The sequence below is a fragment of the Chiloscyllium plagiosum genome, chromosome 41 (genome assembly GCF_004010195.1).
Source record: "Chiloscyllium plagiosum isolate BGI_BamShark_2017 chromosome 41, ASM401019v2, whole genome shotgun sequence".
Lineage (NCBI taxonomy): Eukaryota > Metazoa > Chordata > Chondrichthyes > Orectolobiformes > Hemiscylliidae > Chiloscyllium > Chiloscyllium plagiosum.
Window position 1 is genome coordinate 15,617,242 of NC_057750.1, and position 20,904 is coordinate 15,638,145.

At 45.2% G+C, this 20,904-nt stretch overlaps 1 long non-coding RNA gene across 1 annotated transcript in view; it reads left to right on the top strand.

Moving 5' to 3' along the window:
* The first annotated feature begins 8,463 nt into the window (after window positions 1-8,463).
* Window positions 8,464-20,904, top strand: part of LOC122542885 — a 13,279-nt gene continuing 838 nt past the window's right edge. Inside the window, exons 1-2 of the long non-coding RNA XR_006309880.1 lie at window positions 8,464-8,565; window positions 12,663-12,667. This is a non-coding gene — a long non-coding RNA (uncharacterized LOC122542885). The remainder of the gene's footprint in view (window positions 8,566-12,662; window positions 12,668-20,904) is intronic.

The following is a 20,904-nucleotide window of genomic DNA, read 5'->3' on the forward strand; positions in this document are numbered from 1 at the left end:
GAACTGCAGAGTCTCAGGGGAGTGGAGGAGGTCAAGCAACGGACATCGCTGTCAGAGACCACGGTCAAGTCCTCAGCAGGATGTACCCAGGCCCGAGAGAAGCAGGTACAGGCCTTTAGTTGAGCAGGTCGAGAACCTCAAAACAAAGTCAAAGAAAGAACATCCGGTGGTCGGACTGCTGGAGTGAGAGGAAAGTAAGCAGCCGGCCTTCTTATATTTTTTTATTAATAATTTTATTTTTACTTTATTTATTTATTTATTTATTTGTTTGTTTGTTTGGGTTTTTTTTGAAGAATGGCTATCGTGAGCTGGGAGGCTGAAGTGGGCCGGGTATGGATCGATAGAGTTCACCAGGTGGTGGTGCGCAGACCCAGTTCAGACCAGCACCCCACCCAGTCCTAGTGCGATTCCAGTCCTATAGGGACAAACAAAAGGTAATGGAAGCCTTCAGATCACTAGGTAAGGCTCCACAGGCCCTGATTTACAAAGGATCCAAGGTTATGTTTTTTCAGGACTTTTCAGCGGCTGTGATCCGCAAGAGGAGGTCCTTTTGAGGTGAGGCATCTAGATATTCAATATTTCATAAGGTACCTGACGGTGCTCCATTTTAATCATGAAGGGTCTGTGTATGTCTTTGACTCATCAGAAAAGACACAGAACTTTCTGGACACTTTGAAGTAGACCGGATGGTCCAAAGAACGTGGACAGTAATCGGTCGCTTCTCTTTTCCCTTTTTACCTCTACATGGTGTACTTCTTTTTATTACAGAAAGTGTTATTGGATTGTTTCAGTGATAATTGAGGTCAATGTATGGGTAGGGATGGGTGAAATGCCCACTTTCAATTTCTTTGTAATACCTAGTTTTCTTTTATCCTTCGCCTGAGTTTGGGGCGTGGCTCAAGCTAGAAGGAGTTATAGAGGTATATATGGGTAGTGTAAGTGCCCCCTGTGGGGAGGGGTGAGAGGCTCTCATCAACTGTTTTTTTTGTATGTTGTAATTGGCTTAGTTTGTTGGTTTTTAGTCGATGTAGTTTTTGAAAGTTTTTTTTTGTTAGTGTGTGTATTTCCTAGACTCCATGAGTTCCCATTTATTTACATTTGGCGTGTCGTGAGTAGGGTTCTTCCTCTTGGGGGGAGCTGTAGGGTTGTTATAGAGAAATTATGGCTAAGTGTCATCTGAAATATTAACAGGGGTCACTTTCCGGTCAAGAGAGAAAAAAAACTTTGGAGTCTCAGGAATGAGAGGGTTGATATTACCCTGTTGCCAGAAACCCACTTTGATAAGGAGCATCTAAAGTTACAACAGGGTGGGTTTGATCAGGGGTTCTTTTTGTCCTTTAACACTAAGAGCAGTGGGGTGGCCATTCTTGTCCAGAAGATTCTCCCATTTAAGTTATTAGATCAAGATAAAGATGAATATGTGTGGTTTGTAATCCTTAAAGCTTTAATACATGGTGAAGAGTATGGCATTCTCAATGTTTACTGTCCCCAGATATACCCCCTCAAATTTGTGACTGATGAACTTTCTAAATTGATTGATTGCCCTTGGAACGCGACATACTATCATAGGAGGAGAATCACCTCATGGATAGAATGCCTAGAGGTTCCCTCAAACATCCCGCTGCCACCTAAGCAACAGGTTGACTTATGCATGGAATTGGGGCTGGTGGACATTTGGAGATGTCCACGGGTAGGGACTTCAACTTTTTCGCTAATTTGCACAAGTCTCACACCAGAATTGACCTTTTTTAGCTCTTCGGTTTTTCTGGATTCAGTGATGTCCTGTAAAGTTGGAAACATAGCCATTTCTGATCATGCGGCAGTGTATTTGGAAGTTAAGATTAAGGGCAATGGAACAGGTTCACGGCATTGGCTCAGTGGTTGGCAGTGCTGCCTCAGTGCTAGGGACCTGGGTTCCATTCCAGCCTCAGGTGACTGTGTAGAGTTTGCACATTCTCCCTGTGTCTGCATGGGTTTCCTCCAGGTGCTCTGGTTTCCTCCCACATTCCAAAGATGTGCAAGTTAGATGAATTGATTTATGCTAAATTGTCCATAGTGTTAGGTGCATTAGTCAGAAGGAAATGGGTCTGGGTGGGTTATGCTTCAGAGCATCGGTAGGGACTTGTTGAGCCGAAGGGAGAGCATGTTGAAGGCAGCCGAGACAGCATATTTTGATAGGCCATCAGTGACTAAATTGCAAAAAGTCACAGTTCTCCAGGTTACTTTGGACACCATGCTCACTCGGATAGCAAAGAGAGAACTTTTATTTTTGTGAAACAAAGGCTGTTTGACCATGGCAATAGGCCAGGCAAATACCTGGCCAGGTAAAATACCCCCTGCCCCTCTCCCCCAATCCATTACATCAATCAGAGAAGGCACTGGGATTCTTACCTGTGACTCTTTTTTTTAAAAAAAAAAATCAGTGCAGCGTTTCGGAGACTTTACTCCGAACTATATATGTTGGAATGCTGTGAGGACCTGGACCTTCCAGGTTTGACCTCGGAACGGGCGTCTCCTCTTAACGCCCCCTTGACAGTGCAAGAGATACAGGAGGCAGTAAGACAGCTCCAAAGAGGGAAGGGAAGGCACCCAGCCCTGATGGTCTCCCAAGTGAATTCTTCAAAGAATTTATAAATATCCTGTCCGGTCCGATGCTGGACATGTACAACTATTTGGGCAGTCATGACTATCTCCCACCATCCCCCAGAGGCTAACATCTCTCCCACCCTCAAGAAAGGGAAGACCCTGGAGGACTGTTTCGTATGGACCCATTTCGCTGTTAAATTCAGACTTCAAAATCCTATCCAAGGCACTTGTGTTGAGATTAACGAGGCTGTTGCCCTCTTTGTTAAGGAGGACCAGACAGGTTTTCTAAAGGGCTGCAGATCCTCCAGTACATTAATAGAAGATTACTGAATATGGTCCAAATTTGTTTGCAACGATTGGTTCAGGGTTTGGTGATGTCTTTAGATGCAGAGAAGGCATTTGACCAAGTGGAGTGGCCATATTTTTTTATACTCTGGAACGGTTTGGTCTCGTTGAGGTCTTTGTCAGATGGGTGAGGGTCCTGTATAGTGACCCCCTGGCTGTGGTTCTCACCACTGGTGTAAGATCCAGTAATTTCAATATCGCAGGCGTAATCAGCAAGAGTCTTACAAATAAAAACATAGTGGTTCAGTGGGAAAACGCTGCTTAGAGTCACATGTTGCACAAAGGAAGATCGTTGTGGTTGTGGGAGGTCAGTCATTTCAGTTCCAGGATACTTATGCAGGAGTTCCTTGTGCAATTGTAAAATTGATGATTTCAGTTAATAAGCACTTCCCAGCAGAGGTAGTGCAACAGCAACAACAACAAATATAGGGGAGGGGAGGGAAAGAAGGAGAGTGCTGTATTAAAACAGAGGAATTGGAGGTGGTAATAATGCACTTTTAAGTTCTTCAGGGTAGTGTCCTTTGCCAAACCATCTTGAGCAGCTTCATTAATGACTTTCCCTCTATCATAAGGTAAAAAGTGAGATGTTCGTTCAGGACTGCACAATGGTCAGCACTATTTGCAACTTCTAATACCGAAGCACTCCATGTCCAAATGCAGCAAGACCTGGACAATCTCCAGCTGTGGGTTGACAAGTAGCAAATAATAGTCACAAGGTAATGAACATTTCCAACAAAGAATTTAACCAATACTTCTTGACACTCAGTGACTTTACCATCACTGAATCCTCCACAATCAGTATTCTTTGACCATAAACTGAACTGGACTAGACAAGGGTAGGCCAGAGCCTGTCTACCATCTACAAGGCACAAGTGACGAAATACTCATGGCTTGTCTGAATGGGTGCAGCTTCTGCAGCACTCAAAACGTTTGACACCATCCAGGTCAAAGCAGCCACTTGTTTGGCATCACAAACATTCACGCCCTCTACCATGGATGCTCAATAGCAGCAGTGTGTATTATCTACAAGATGCACTGCAGAAATTCACCAACGCTCCAAAGATAGTATCTTTCAAACCAATGACCACTTCCAACTAGAAAGTCCAGGGCAGCAAATATATAGGACCATCGCCAGCTACAAGTTCCCTCCAAGTCACTCACCATTCTGACTTTGGAAATGTATCACCATTCCTTCACTAGGTCAAAATCCTGGAATTACTCCATAACAGCATTGTGGATCTACCTACACGCAACAGACTGCAGCTGTTTAAGCAGGCAGCTCACTACCACATTCTCAACAGCAACTATGAATGCAATAAATGCTGCCCCAGCCAGTGACACCCATATCCTGTGAAGGAGCTAAAACAAGTTTGTAAATGGAACTATCCTTAATGGAAATGATATAGAAGTCTCATGCATTCAAACACAGACACTAAATTTTCTCTTCTGTTATGACTGACGTAATATGCTGGGCTGTTGCGGAGTTTTTGGGATCAGGTTTAGAAATGTCAATGCCGAGCAATCCCAATAGCTAGATGGCAGTGAGACTGATTTCACAGTGAGAGGGTAGGACTGGTTCAGCATCAATCCCTGTAAGTTTCAGAATAACAGGGTGTGATGGATTCGACATGGGTCACTGTTGATTCCAGATGAGGTTGGAAGGGGTTCAGCATGGATCCTTGGAGGTTCCAGGTGGCTGTAAGGGGCACACTTGGGATTGTGGGGTATTTGGCAATTGCAGTACCCTTGCCCAAGTTAGATATTGACACCAGCATGTCCAGTATCTGTGCATGGACTGCACCATCCCAGAATTGCAGAACACTGGTGACTTATTTATTCAATGCTGAACTCCAAAATGGGCAGCCTATAGTTTCAGTATAGCACTTGCTTCGCCTGCTGCTTTTATATCAACCCTAAACTGCTGACACTCCATACACGTCTCACTGTCAGAATTGATTTCATTGAGGTTTTTTTTACATCTACTTTGTAAAGTACTGATGCTTAACTGTCTGTACGCTATCCCAGGGTACGTTCACTTGCCTATTTCCGTCTATCCTTGCATCTGCATCGATTTCTGCATCAACCTTACGCACTAAGTTTAAGGAATAAAAGACTTGCATTTTTATAAAGCTTTGAGGCATTACAGCCAATGAAGTGGAGTCACTGCAATGATGGAGGAACCATGGAGTCAGTGTAGATGTGGGAAAAAAAGAGAAACTGCTGGAGAAACTCCGCAGGTCTGGCAGCATCTGTGGAGAAAGCAAAGTAAACGTTTCAAGTCTAATGAACCTGCTTCAGAATTGATAGTTCCTAGGAAAGCATGATATATATTGCTGAAGACTGAGGATGGGGAGGTCCCATCCTCAGGGAGCAAACAGATAAGCAGAGATGCAGCTCGGAGAACAACAAAGAGACAAAGGGATGGATGATTGTATGCTAAGGAGAGAAAAAAACACTGATAATGGAGACCATAAATAGGTGAAAGACCTGGGGTGTGAGGGTGGTAAAGGACATAGGAGAAGGTGCTTTGGCTCTCAAATGATAAAACTCGATATGGAGTCCTGAAGGCCGCAGGATCCCCAAGTTGCTAATGTTTCTGCTTGAGCTGAACCTTGCTGGAGCACTGTAGAAGGTAGAAATGTTGGCCAGCGAATACAATTAGACTAAACTGAGTGAAGTGCAGGTAAATCGCTGCTTCATCTGGAAGGTGTGTTTTGGACTCTTGGATAGTGAGGAGGGAGGAAGTAAATGGGCAGTTATGTACCTTCTGTGATTGCACGGGAAGAGGCCATTGCTGTGGCAGATGTTGGGAGTAGGAGTGCATTTGGGTATTCCAGAGGGAATGGTGCATGAGAAATGCTGTCTAGTGGCAACATCTGGCTGGAAATGGTGCGTTATGACGTCTTAGATGTAGATGCTGTTGGGGTGAAAACTGAGGACTAGGGGACCCTATCAGTGTTGTGAGAGGAGTGAGAAAGAGTGAGGGCAGAACTGTGGGAAATCGGTGGGACACAGCTCAGGACTGTGACAACCACTGTGGAGGGGAATCCTCAGTGCAAATTTTTGAGGCCCCTTCGGTAGGTGGTATAATTAGAACAGACCGAGATGGAGAATTAGGGGAATGGGATGGAGTCTTTTCACGAAGCAGGGTGTGAGGATGTATAGGCCAGATAACTGTGGGCGACACTGGATTTATGATGTTAATCAATGGCCAGCCAATCCCCAGAAATGGAAACAGCGATGTCAAGAAAGGGAAGGGGCGAGTAGAGATGGACCAGATTAAGGTAAAAGCATGGTGGAAATTGGAAGTCAAATTGATACATTTTTCCAGTTCTGAATGAGAGAAGGAAGGAATGTCAATGATGGCATCAACATACTGGAGAAAAGGTTGTGGGGAGAAACCAGGATTGTTCCACCTGCTTCCCCACAACCCACACCCCCTTGCCACGCATTTGCAGAAGGTGTAACATTTGCCCCTTTGCTTCTTCCCTCCTCACAATCCAAGACTTCAGAGACAGCTTGAAGCAGCGATTTACCTGCAATACACTCAATCTGGTCTGCTGTATGCGTTGTCCATAATGTTAACTCCTTTACATTGGGTAGATGAAAGGCAGACTGGGCAATCACTTTGCAGAACACCTATATTCTGCAAGGTGACCCTGAGTTACCCCCGTGTTCTCCAGCCAACAATTTTGTGTCAGGCTGCTGTATTGCTCTAGTGAAGCTCAGCGCAAGCCAGAAGAACAGGATCTCATTTTCTGCTAGGAGACCCTTCAGGACTCCATGTTGAGTTCAATAATTTTGGAACCTGGACACCTTCATGTCCTTTACCCACCCCCACACACCGGTGCTTTCCCCATAGTCAACCCATTTTCACTTATGATCCCCATTATCAGCTTTTCTTTCTCCTGAGCATGGTTTCACCATCCCTTTGTATTCCTAACTGTCATTCTTTTTCTGAGCTCCATCTCTGTCTTTCCACTCACTCCTTTTACCCCTCCACCCAGCCCCCTGTCGTCAGCATAAATGCCATCTTTTCCTAGATACTATCAGCTCTGAGGAAGGTTTAAAATTTTAACTCTGCTTTCTTTCCACAGGTGCTGCCAGACCTGCTGAATTTCTCCAGCAGTTTCTGTTCGCTTGAGATTTCCAGCATCTTCATTCTTTTGCTTTATTTTAGTGTAATGAGAGAGTGTTTTAATGCAGACTACATCAGGAGTACGGTGCAGCTTTGGCCTCCTTACCCAAGGAGAAATATACTTGCGTCAGCAACTGTGCAGCGAAGATTCATGAGACTGTTTCAGTGGTTGAGGTTAAGTAAATTGGGCCTTTATGCTTTAGGACTTTAGAAGAATGAGAGGTGATTGCTTTGAAACATACAACTTTCTAGATGGAGTCGACTCCCCTACCCCCTCCCTCACCCTAGATTAAGCTGGAGAATCTAGAACATGGTACAGTCTCAGGAAAAGGAAATGTTGTTTAGGACTGAGATGAGAAACAACCTATTCATTCGATGGTTTGTAAATCCTTGCAACTCTTAACCCCCAGGTGGTTGTAGAATTGAGGGAGGCAGATAGGAAAGTGTAGTTGAAGCTGAAGATCACTGTATTGAATGGTTGAGCAGGCATGATGAGCAAAATGGTCTTCTCCTGCTCGTAATATGCTCCGAAATTGCCATATGACAATATGAGAATAATTAGTTTTAACAATGTTGGCTGTGGACAAACGTTAGCCAGTAAGAAAAAAATGGAATGTCTCCAGTATTCTTCACAAAAGTGGCATGGGATCTGAGTGCAGTGCCTCGGTTTAACACATCACTGTCAATACTGCGTAGGAGTGCCAGCTGTGATCACATCGTGCAGATTCGAGGGGTTGAGTGTGAATCCATACCTTTCCATGACTCAACCCGCTTAGTTTGGGCTTCTTGACTTCAACCCTGACAATTCCCCGTGTAATTCACAGTCCTGCGATCCTCACACATTCACCCCCCCCACTACAGGTCACCAACCAGCTCTCCCTATGCTGTGCTGTTCTTTGCTGAATGCTCTCTGCATTTCCATTTCCCTCTCCGCTTTAACCAAAGCATTTTCGGGCCTTGTGGGCTAAGTGTTGTCACTCTGCCTGATCTGTGGCCCATTGCCAGTTCTGTGCGGCATCTCAGGATGTTCTCTCCGTTGAAAAGGTTAGTGCAAAGTTATTGCAGGTTTGGTGTCAAAAGGGTTAGCCATCTATCTATCTATCTTTAATAAAATTGACCCACAAAGGTGTGAGGTTTTAAACGAGTTAAGATTATTGCAGCGGGGTGAATTCTGTCTCTTTGAGTGAGAAGCTGGAACAGCCCAGGCAGTCTAACACTCCCTGCAACTGACTGAGCTTCCAGCAAAGATTGACATCCTGGACAGCCCCATCAGCTTGATGTCAGAATGGCCTGAACCAATCGTCCAAAGGGGCCCACCTCCTGGGACGGTGCCAGCCTTGCCTCCCTTACTCACACAGGGGCTTGTGCTGCCTGTCAGGCTCTCTCTGTCTGTTCATCAGAGTGCAGGGTGTTACAGAGGACTCAAGCTTCATCGGGTTCCCCTAGCTAGTTCCACGTTGAGCCAGGGCTCCACAGGAAAGGATAAAGCACTGAAGGTAATGCGATTCTTTCAGTTTTCCATGATGTAACTTTTTTTTTCTAATTGCAGTCCTTTGTGTCTCAAAAGAAAAGATTAACCCTGAAAAAGTTCATATTTCCTGACGAGTCGTGTGGAGCTGAGGCTGCACTGTAGAGCCAGTTTTAAGTTTACGGAACCTCAGTTCTTTGGCAGCTTTTATTTTATTTACAAAGGAGAAGGATTAAATTAAATTGTCTTATTTTGACTACCTGTTTAAACATTTTAAAATTGTGCCTCAAGTTCGCTATTCCTACTAATGCCATTCTTTCTTATTGACACTTGTGTCAAATGAAATATCAAATTGAATCCATACCCCAATGAGATTGTGTGTGTGTGTGTGTGTGTGTGTGTGTGTGTGTCCCGAACCCCAGTGAGAGTCGGTGCGTGTTGGGGACCCGTATCCCAGTGAGAGTCGGTGCGTGTGAGATACTTACCTCAGTGAGCGTGGGTGTGCATGGGACCCGTAAGCCAGTTAGAGCCTGAGAGTGCATGGGACCTGTAAACCAGTTAGAGCCTGAGAGTGTGGGAGTCATACCCCAGTGAGTGTTAGTGTGTGTGGGACACTTATCCTAGTGAGAGTCAATACGTGTGGGGAAGTTATACCCCAGTGAGAGTCTGTGTGCATGGGACATTTACGCCAGTAAGAGTCATTGTATTTGGGACCCATACCCCAGTGAGATTGAAAGGTCGTAGGAAAGGGGGTTTCATCGTTGACCTCCAATGTTGAATTCACTGATGCAGCATTCACTGTGCTCCTGGGAGGGGCAGTCATTGGAAGTGTGTGTCACTGGTCTCATACTGTGCAGGTTGGATGGGGAGTGTGGACCAATTAATGATCACCTACTGTGTACTATGTAATTGTATGGCAGAAATGTTTTTAAATGTGGAAAATGTAGATGGTGTGAATTATGAAATTGTGACACTGAATAGATTTCACCTCGCCCTCCCTTTATAAATGCAAAATAAAAGCAGGAAATACCAAAAATTCAGCAGATTAATTCGCATCGTTGAGAGAGAAACAGCATGAATGTTTTCCATTGATTTTTCTTTTTTTAATTGGTACTGAAAACATTGAGATTTTTGAGGTTTTCAGTAGTACCTTGGTGGGAGCAGGGGAAAAGTAGAACAAATGGTGTCTGTGAAACAGGAAGAGTTGAAATGACAGACAGAATGATGGTGGAAAGTGACAATGGGAAAAATGAAGAAAAGGGTGTTTCGAGAAGAGATGTAAGTTGCAGCTGGGGAATTGTTAACCGTTTTCATGAAATATCAGTGGTCTGAACTATGAACTCTGCTTCTCTGCATTGACTCCCTGCTCTGCTGAATTCATGCAGCATTTCAGTTCCTGTCATCAGTGTCTATTTCAAACAAATATGAGACAATGTTTATGGTTTGAAATTGTTAAACGCAGTGTGACTATACATTGCCAAATCGAGTTGAACTGTTCCTTGGGTGAATGTTCTTCATCTGAAGAGTAAGTGATATAGAAATCTGAGTTAGACAGAGTTTTCCTCATTGTGTCAGAGTCAGATTCTTTCGGCAGGGACACTCAGTCCTGTTATGCGCGCACACACACATAGTCAGTGCTGGAGCACTCAGTCCTGTTTTACACACACACAGTCGGTGCTGGGACACTCAGTCGTGCTTTACACACACACACGTGCGCACACACACGCACGCACGGTGCTGGGACACTCAGACCTGCTTTACACACACACAGTGCTGGGACACTCAGTCCTGCTTTACACACACGTGCACACAGTCGATGCTGGGACACTCAGTCCTGCTTTACACACACACACACACACACACACACACACACACACACACAGTGCTTGGCCACTCTGTCCTGCTTTACACACGAGCACACACACACACATGGTGCTGGGACACTCGGTCCTGCTTTACACACGCACACACACTCTGTGCTGGGGACACTCGGTCCTGCTTTAGACGCACAAATTCGGTGCTGGGACACTCGGTCCTGCTTTGCACGCGCACACATGCTTGGTGCTGGGACACTCGGTCCTCTTTACACACGCACGCACACACTTGGTGTTGGGACACTCGGTTCTGTTTTACATACACGCACACACACTCGGTGCTGGGACACTTGGTCCTGCTTCTCTCTCACTCACAAACGCGCACACACACACACATGGTCCTGGGCCACTCGGTCCTGCTTTACACACGAGCACGCACACACATGGTGCTGGGACACTCGGTCCTGCTTTACGCACACACACTCGGTGCTGGGGACGCTCGGTCCTGCTTTATACACACACACACACACACACACACTCGATGCTGGGAGACTCGGTCCTGCTTTACACGCACAAATTCGGTGCTGGGACACTTGGTCCTGCTTTACACCCACACACTCGGTGTTGGGACACTCGGTCCTGCTTTACACACATGTGCACACAGTCGGTGCTGGGACACTCGGTCCTGCTTCTCCACACCCACACACGGTGCTGGGACACTTGGTCCTGCTTTACTTACATACACACGGAGCTGGGACACTCGGTCCTACTTTACACACACACACACACACACACACACGCGGTGCTGGGACACTCGGTCCTGCTTTACACACACACACACACGTGCTGGGACACTCGGTCCTTACACACGCGCGCACACGGTGCTGGGGCACTCGGTCCTGCTTTACACGCACAAATTCGGTGCTGGGACACTTGGTCCTGCTTTACATGCGCACACACACTAGGTGCTGGGACACTCGGTCCTGCTTTACACACATGTGCACACGCTCGGTGCTGGGACACTCGGTCCTGCTTTACACACATGTGCACACGCTCGGTCCTGCTTTACACACATGTGCACATGCTCGGTGCTGGGACACTCGGTCCTGCTTTACACACGTGCACACGCACACGCTCGGTGTTGGGACACTCGGTTCTGTTTTACATACACGCACACGCACACACTCGGTGTTGGGACACTCGGTTCTGTTTTACATACACGCACACACACTCGGTGCTGGGACACTCGGTCCTGCTTTACACACGCGCACACACACACACACTCGGTGCTGGGGCGCTCGGTCCTGCTTTACACACGCGCACACACTCGGTGCTGGGACACTCGGTCCTGCTTTACACACGCACACACACGGTGTTGGGACACTCGGTCCTGCTTTACACCCACACACACTCGATGCTGGGATACTCGGTCCTGCTTTACACACACACACACACACACTTGGTGTTGGGACACTCAGTCCTGCTTTATACACACACGCATATAGTTGGTGCTGGGACACTCGGTCCTGCTTTACACACATACACACACACACACACGGTGCTGGGAAACTCGGTCCTGCTTTATACACACACACACACACACGGTGCTGGGACACTCGGTCCTGCTTTACTTACTCACACACGGTGCTGGGACACTCAGTCCTGCTTTACACACACACACACACTGTGCTGGGACACTCGGTCCTGCTTTAAACACACACACACGGGGCTGGGACACTCAGTCCTGCTTTACATACACACACACACACGGTGCTGGGACACTACGTCCTGCTTTACTTACGCACACACGGTGCTGGGACACTCGGTCCTGCTTTACACACACACACGGCGCTGGGACACTCGGTCCTGCTTTACACACACACACACACACACACATGGTGCTGGGACACTCGGTCCTGCTTTACACACACACGGTGCTGGGACACTCGGTCCTGCTTTACACACGCACATGTGGTGCTGGGACACTCGGTCCTGCTTTACACACGCACATGCGGTGCTGGGACACTCGGTCCTGCTTTACACGCACAAATTCGGTGCTGGGACACTTGGTCCTGCTTTATACCCACACACTCGGTGTTGGGACACTCGGTCCTGCTTTACACACATGTGCACACAGTCGGTGCTGGGACACTCGGTCCTGCTTTACACGACATGCACTCGGTGCTGGGACACTAGGTCCTGCTTTACACGCACACGCACACACACTCGGTGCTGGGACACTCGTTCATGCTTTACACGCACACGCACACACACTCGGGGCTGGGGCACTCACTTTTTCATATGCACTCAGATCTGGTTTATGCAAGTTGGTGCTGAGAATCTCAGTCTGGTTTTCCACAAACGCACACAATGAAATGAAAAGATAGCGCACACTCTGTCCTGTCACACACACTGGGATGTACAGGAAACCATGCACAGTGGTATTTCACTGGACTAGTAATCCAGTGATCAAGGTCACAATACCATCATTATACCATCATCATTGCGCTGTCCTACCAGCAGGACAGACCCAGTGGAGATGGTGGCACTGTGGTATAGAGTCAGGCGGGAGCTAACCTGGGAATCATCAGCATTGACTCTGGACTTCATGAAGTCTGAAGGGTTTGCAGATGATATCAACATTGGTGGCATTGTGGACAGTGAAGCAGGTTACCTAAGACCTCAAAGAGATCTTGATAAATTGGATCAATGAACTGAGGAGTGGCAGATGGAGTTTAATTTTGATAAATGTGAGGTGTTGTATTTTGGTAAAACAACAAAGGGTAGGATTTATACAATTAAAAGTAGGTTCTGGATCAGTGGTGCTGGAAGAGCACAGCAATTCAGGCAGCATCCGAGGACAGGCAAAATCGACGTTTCGGGCAAAAGCCCGCTTTTGCCAGAAACGTCGATTTTGCCTGTCCTCGGATGCTGCCTGAATTGCTGTGCTCTTCCAGCACCACTGATCCAGAATCTGGTTTCCAGCATCTGCAGTCATTGTTTTTACCAATTAAAAGTAGGGCCTAGTGTTGTAGACCAGAGAGAGCTAGGGGTTCAGGTACATAAGTCTTTGAAATTCACATCACAGATAGACAGGGTGATTAAGAAAGCTTTTATCATGCTTGCTTCATTGTTTAGATCTTTGAGTATAGGAGTTGGAATGTCGTATTGAGATTGCACAGGATGTTGGTGAGGCTCCTTTTGGAGAACTGTTCAGTTCTGGTTGCCCTGCTATAGAAAGGGTATTATTAAATTGGTGAGGGTTCAGAAAAGATTTACCAGGATTTTGCCGGAAATGGTGGTATTGTATTGCACAAAAATAGATTGGATTGGCTGGGTCTATTTTCACTGGAGTGTAGAAGATTGAGGGTGACTGTCTCTAGGTTTATAAAATCATAAAGGGCATAGATAAGGTGAATGGCAAGGATTTCATTTCCCTACGGTGGTGGAGTTCAAAACTAGGGGGCATATTTTTAAAGTGAAAGGAGGAGGTTTTTAAAAAGGTATGAGGGGCAACTTATTTTACATAGAGAATGGATCGTGTGTGAAATGAACTGGCAGAGGAAATGGGTGCAAGTACAATTGCAACATTTAAAAAAAATTTGGATAAGTACGTGAATAGGAAAGGTTTAGAGCGATATGGACAAAATACAGGCACATGGGGCTAGTTTAGTTTGGGAACATTGTTGGTAAGGACTAGTTGGACTGAAGGGTCTGTTTCCATGTGGTATGACTCTATGGCTTCAGATAAAACATGGATAAGGAAACCACCTCCTTGTTACCACATATTGGTAAGAGTAGTCACCACCTAGTCATTGTGGAGTCCAGGTTCCACAAGAAAATCCCTTACATTTTGTTGTGTGGCACTATCACCGTGCTAAATGGGATGGACTTTGAACACAGCTTAAAAATGGGTTGCTGGAAAAGCGCAGCAGGTAAGGCAGCATCAAAGGAGAAGGAGAATCGACGTTTTGGGCATAAGCCGTGAAGAAGGGCTTATACCTAAAACGTTGATTCTCCTTCTCCTTTGATGCTGCCTGACGTGCTGCGCTTTTCCAGCAACACAATTTTAAGCTCTGATCCCCAGCATCTGCAGCCCTCACTTTCTCCTAGTGGACTTTGAATACACCTAATAACTTGAGACTGAGCATCCATGTGGCACTGTGAGCCATCAACAGCACTCGCAGCAGATTCGTTCCCCAACACAAACTGCCACTTTACCATTATAATCAAGCAGAGGATCAATCTCAGTTCAATGAAGCCTGGAGGAGCAGATGCCAGGAGCAGCAGCAGACATCCTGAGAAGAATATCAACTGGTGAAGCTAGAAAACAGAATTAATTGTGTGCCAAACACATTAATAGGACATGATAGAGCTTAGCACTTCCACAACCAATGGATCAGGTCTGAGTACTGCAATCCTCTCAAATTCAGTCATTAGTGGTGATGGACAGTGAAACAACAGATTGGAGGAGGAGGCTCCACAAATATCCCATCCTCAATGATGCAAGAGCCCAACATTAGTGTGAAAGATAAGGCTGAAGCATTCGCAGCAATTTTCAGCCAGAAATGCTGAGTGGATGAACCATCTCCGCCTCTGCCAAAGGTTCCCAGCATAATAGGTGCCAGTTTTCAGCCAATTCAATTCATTCCAATGATGTCAAGAAATGGTTGGAGGCCCTGGTTACTGTAAGGGCTATAAACCCTGACAAAATTCCAGCAATAGTTTAAAAGACGTGTGCTGCAGAGCAGTCTGCACCTTAGCCAAGTTGTTTTAGTAAATCTACAATGCTGACATCTACATAATAATAGTCATAGAGATCTACAGGCTTGACCAATTATGCATCATCACTCAGAGCTATCTACAATGTGTATTTACAAGATGCATTGCTAAAGTTCACTAATGTTCCTCCAATATTACCTTCCAGACTTAAACCACCACCATCTAGAAGGACAAAGGCAGCAGATACATGGGAATATCACTACCTGCATGTTCCCTCCAAGCCACACGCCACCTTCAAAATAAATTGACATTTATTTTGACCCAGTGACCCCCTGCCACAGGGTCAAAATACTGCAACTCCCTCCCTAACGGCATTGTGGGTCTACCTATACCCTGAGGACTGCAGTGATTCAAGAAGAGAGCTCACCATCCCCTTCTCAAGGGCCACTAGGTGTAGGCATAATGACTGACCTAGACAACAATGCTCTCTTTTTGTGAATGGAACTTTGAATCTGAAAATGAAATTTAGAAGGACAAGGCCATGGATCAGATTACAATTTTAACTGCAACTAAAAGACAGAAGGTAAATCCTGCTGTGAGTGCAGAGTAATTCCTGAGTTGGGTGAGACGTATGATGGTTTTTTTGTAAAAGAGAAGATAATCCCTTTTTCTTCAAAGGAGGCATCTAAGCCCATAACAATTCTATGGGATACAGATTAGATTAGATTAGATTAGATTATTTACAGGGTGGAAACAGGCCCTTCGGCCCAACAAGTCCACACCGACCCGCTGAAGCGTAACCCACCCAGACCCATTCCCGTACATTTACCCCTTCACCTAGCACTATGGACAATTTAGCATGGCCAATTCACCCAACCTGCACATTTTTTGATTGTGGGAGGAAACCGGAGCACCTGGAGGAAACCCAGGCAGAATGTGCAAACTCCACACAGAGTCGCCTGAGTGTGACTAAAACTCTCCTGGCTGAGGATGGATTTAGTTTTCCCTCCACAGAGTTAAATGAAAACCAAAATGTTAGTAAATAGAACAGGTGGGGAGTATATCCTGGTTCCATTGATCCAAGACAAAGTGGAGTGTGCCGAGTTTTCTGGACCAGTGATAGCTGGGGTAATAAAGACATTAGCTGTGGATGGGATTGAATTACCCCTGGAGGAATGGGTTGGCAGGAATGAAAGTTATAGCTTCATTTATGATTACAGGGAGTCTAGTTATCGCATCATACAGTCATACAGCACAGAAACAGACCCTTCAGTCCAACTTGTCCATGTTGACCAAACATCGTAAACTGATTTAGTCTCATTTGCCAGCATTTGGCCCATATACCCCTAAGTTCTTCCTGTTCATATACTCATCTAGATGCCTTTTAAATGCTGTAATTGTACCTGCCTCCAGCTTTCTCTGGCAGCTCTTTCCATACACACAACCACCCTCTGCATGAAAAACGTACCCCTCAGGTCCTTTTTAAATCTTTCCCCTCTCACCTTAAACCAATGCCCCTTAGTTTTGGACTCCCCTACCCTGGAAAAAAGACGTTGGCTATTCACCCTGTCCATGTCCCTCATTATTTTATAAACCTCCATATGGCACCTCTCAGCCTCCATTGCTCCAGGGAGAAAAGTTCCAGCCTATTCAACCTCTCCCTTTAGCTCAATCCTGGCAACATTCTTCTCTGAATCCTTTCAAGCTTAACAACATCTTTTCAATAGCAGGGAGACCAGAATTGAATGTAGTATTCCAAAAGTGGCCTCACCAATGTCCTATATAGCCAACATGATATCCCAACTCCTGTTCTCAGTGCACTAACCAATGAAGGTAAGCATGCCAAACACTGCCTTCACCCTGTCTACCTGCGACTCCACTTTTAAGGAACTATGCACCTGCACCTCTAGGTCTGTTTGTTCAGCAACACTCCCCAGGGCCCTACCATTGTTGCCTTTGCAAGGTAATCCCCTGAAAGTGAAATTGAGTGGTCCATCAGAGTGGTTAGTGAAACGACTTAACTGATTTTAGTCCTGATTTTAGGCAGAAAACGCCATGGTGTCCCATAAAAATGTTAAGCAGTTATTGTTGGGAAGATGATTAGATAACTGCAGGGAAGAAGATATACTTGAGATTCAAGCTTCTTCCCCGCTGTTACCAGACTTATGGACACACCTCTCATACATTAGATTTGACCTTACTCTGCACCTTCTCTGTACCTGTAACACTATATTCTGCACCCTGTTCTATTACCCTGATGTACTTACTCAGTGATTTGGAGGTGCCCCCCGGTGTTGGACTGGGGTGTACAAAGTTAAAAATCACAGCACCAGATTATAGACCAACAAGTTCATTTGGAAGCACCAGCTTTTGGAGAACCATCTGATGAAGGAGCGGCAGTCCAAAAGCTAGTGCTTCCAAATAAAGCTGTTAAACTATAACCTGATGTTGTGTACTTATGTAATGTATGATTTGTCTATTGGATGCAAAACAATATTTTTCACTGTCTCGGTACATGTGGCAATAATAAATCAAATCAAATCAAAATGGTAAGAGTATTAGAAGATGACAAAGACAATAAGAGTGAGGTTGAAGGTAAACAGTTCTCACAGTGAACCCCCTGCAATCTGATTAGCTAACACAGAAATATTGGGTCAGATCAACACTGTTCTCACCTTTAAAGAAAGAACATTGGGAGCATCTTGTAAGACTAATGAACCTGTTCATTAGTCTCAAATAAACCTGTTGGATTATAACCTGGTGTTGTGTGATTTTTAACAAGGTTCATGAGGTACACCTTGATGCATTCCTATGCCCACATTATGCCCAGCTAATGTAGAGTCAGGACCAATAAAGCAACATCCTTATTGGTTGAGCCCATAGAAACAAGCTCAGGTGGGAACAAAGATTCTGTATGTGCCGGAAAACCGTTTGATTGAACCCAGTCACAGCAGCTGGAGTTCACTGATAGTGTTAGGTCCTCATCCAGATAGATTAAGTACACTGTCCAAAGGGTGTAGAAGGATACATGCAGTTACAAAAACAGGTTGATACCCAGTCCCTTGGTTCCATGACTAATGGGGGGATAGCGTAAATGAAATGATACAGTTTAATGGGGTTACAAAACAGAGACATGGGGCCAATATGGTGTGACCAGTTATCTTGTATTTTAAGGCATTGTCCCTTACTTGGACTATTTGTCCCATCTCTTGAATGGGCAACCTTTTGTCCTGTAATTATAGAACAACTTGCAGGGGCGATGGTGTGAATGATCTGAGTGGGACTTTGTCTTTGAGCTGACCTGCTGTCATGACTGCAAAGTAATAGTTGTGCCTTTTGCTTGCCTCCGAGCCACATGGTTACCAGAACCCCTCTCACTCCCACTTTGTACCCCATTCACCCCCTCCTTCACCACCATCACCACCACCGTCATCACCATCACACTCAACAACATCCGTGCCCTCTTCTCCATTCCTTCACCATCAATCCTCTCCAGGTCCCATGCTCAAAGCTTCCCTGTTCTGTTTCATAAGTATTCATCACTCTGATACATACAGAAATCATTGAAGATGATTGGCTAAGTTGGTAATGTTGTTAAAATGTACTAACTCCTCAGATTTGTTAACAGAGGCTTACGATGCAAACGCCAAGATGTTAGGTTACGCTATTAAAAACATTGGTTAGGTCTCACTGGAGTACTGATCCAATTCTAGCCACTGCATTTCATGATAAATGGTAAGGCATTGGAGAGGATGTGGAGATGATTTACCAGAGTGACTACTAGAGATGAGGGATTTCAGTGATGTGGAGAGACTGGAGAAGCTCAAAGTGTTGCCTTTACAGCAGAGAAAGTTAAAGGAAAATTAAAAGCATCCTAACTGTTTCCAGTGGCAGGAGTTCAAAGGCAAAACAGTGCAAATGTTGGGAATTGAGGGATCATTGATCTGAATTGTGAGTTCTGTTTCTGTCCACCAACGCTGTCTAACCTGCTGAGTTTTTCCAGGCCTTTTTCTGTCCTTACTCCAGGTGCAGGTGAGTCAGTAAGTAAAGGACACAGGCAGAAGACAGTCGGCAAAAGGAAATGGGGGTAGATGAAGCTTTTTTAAAATTCAGTAAATTGTTGCAATCTGGAATGTGTTGTCTGAAAGGGCAGTGGAGGAAGAATCAGACAATGATCAAAAGACAGTCAGATAAAATGCAAACGGAATAACTTTGCAACCTCTGTTAGCTGTTTGCTCATCTACCTAATAGCAAATATTCTGACAATGAATGGCAACATGGAATTGCTGGTGGGGCAAATTATAGTGGATGCATCGAAAGAGAGAGAGAGATAGGTTGTTTTGAAAAAAAAACTGGTTGTTAGTTAATGTCACTAAAGGACAGAATAAAAGTAAGAGCATTGGCATGCTTTTTTGGTAATTTCACTTGTGCCTGGGCAAGAGGGGAGGAGAACCCATTAGTAGACATCTTCTGATGAATCTGGACTCAGGTGAAGGCAGTCCTATAGAGTTGGACAACAAAGAGGAGACATCTGAGAATGATGGAGAAACTCAAAATCTGATGGCATCTGCGGCGAGAGAAAAGTCTGGTAACATTTTCAAGGTGGTCAGAGTGCCTGCGCCAAAAGAAAAAGAGCAATAATGTGTAATTCTGTTGATTGTATGGAAGGCCAATGTGAAGCTATGGTGCTGAGACAGGTGAATTTGTTGGAAAGAGAAACCCATTCAGGGGCCTTATTGCATTTATAAGCTCACACAGGATTCAGGAATGGAAGTCAGGAAAGCTGTAGGAATGGAGGTGAGGGTTGAATCAATGGGAGCTATGGACTAGCTGAAGTTGGAAAGGGTATGATGGAAATGGGGAGAGGTTTGAGGGTTCAAGGGAGAGGATTGGCTTTTCACTATGGGGAAATAGGAGTAGCTGCATAGATAGTTAAATAGAGCCAGAAGACCATTCCAGCCTGTTCAAAGAATCTTATGTCACATAAATGTTTGAGCATAGCCATTCAGCCTACTAAGTTTGTGCCAGTTTCTTTCTCCACATGACCCATCTCATGTAATCTTACGTTTTAGCTGGTTCCTCCTGTCCTGCTTCATTAAATAACCAATCTTCTGCTACAGTTCTCTGTTCGAAGGCAAGTGTTCCTCTGTTCCTCCTTCCAATGGGAGGAAAGTCGCAACTTTCACTGCAGGTAGAGCAAGGACGTAAGTACCAAACTCAACCTAGCCAGGACAGAGATTGACCCTGTGTTGGCACCAATCAAATCCACACTGGGGTCCGGCCAATGGAGCTATTCATTGATTATATTACAGATGGAGTCGAGTAAAACTATTCACCTTCTGCACCACAAGTAAATTCCCTGACCCTATCTATTTATAGAGTCATAGAGTCTCATAGAGATGTACAGCACGTAAACAGACTCTTCGGTCCAACTCATCCACGCCGACCAGATATCCCAACCCAATCTAGTCCCAACTGCCAGCACCTAGCCCATATCCCTCAAACCCTTCCTATTCATATATCCGTCTAGATCAATGGTTAAAAACAAACAATTACAATTTTTCAAGTTCATTCGTGGGAAGTGACTATAGAGTTCCAGCATTTTGACCCAGTGACACTGAAGGAACAGCAATATATTTTCAAATCAGGATGCTGAGTGGTTTGAGGGGGAGCTTGTAGGTGGTGGTGTTCCCAGGTATCTGCTGCCCTTATCCTTCTAAGGGTTAGAGGTTGCAAGTTTAGAAAGCGCTGTTTAAGGAGTCATGGTGAGTTGCTGCAGTGCATCTTGTAGATAGAGTCATAGAGATGTACAGCATGGAAACAGACCCTTC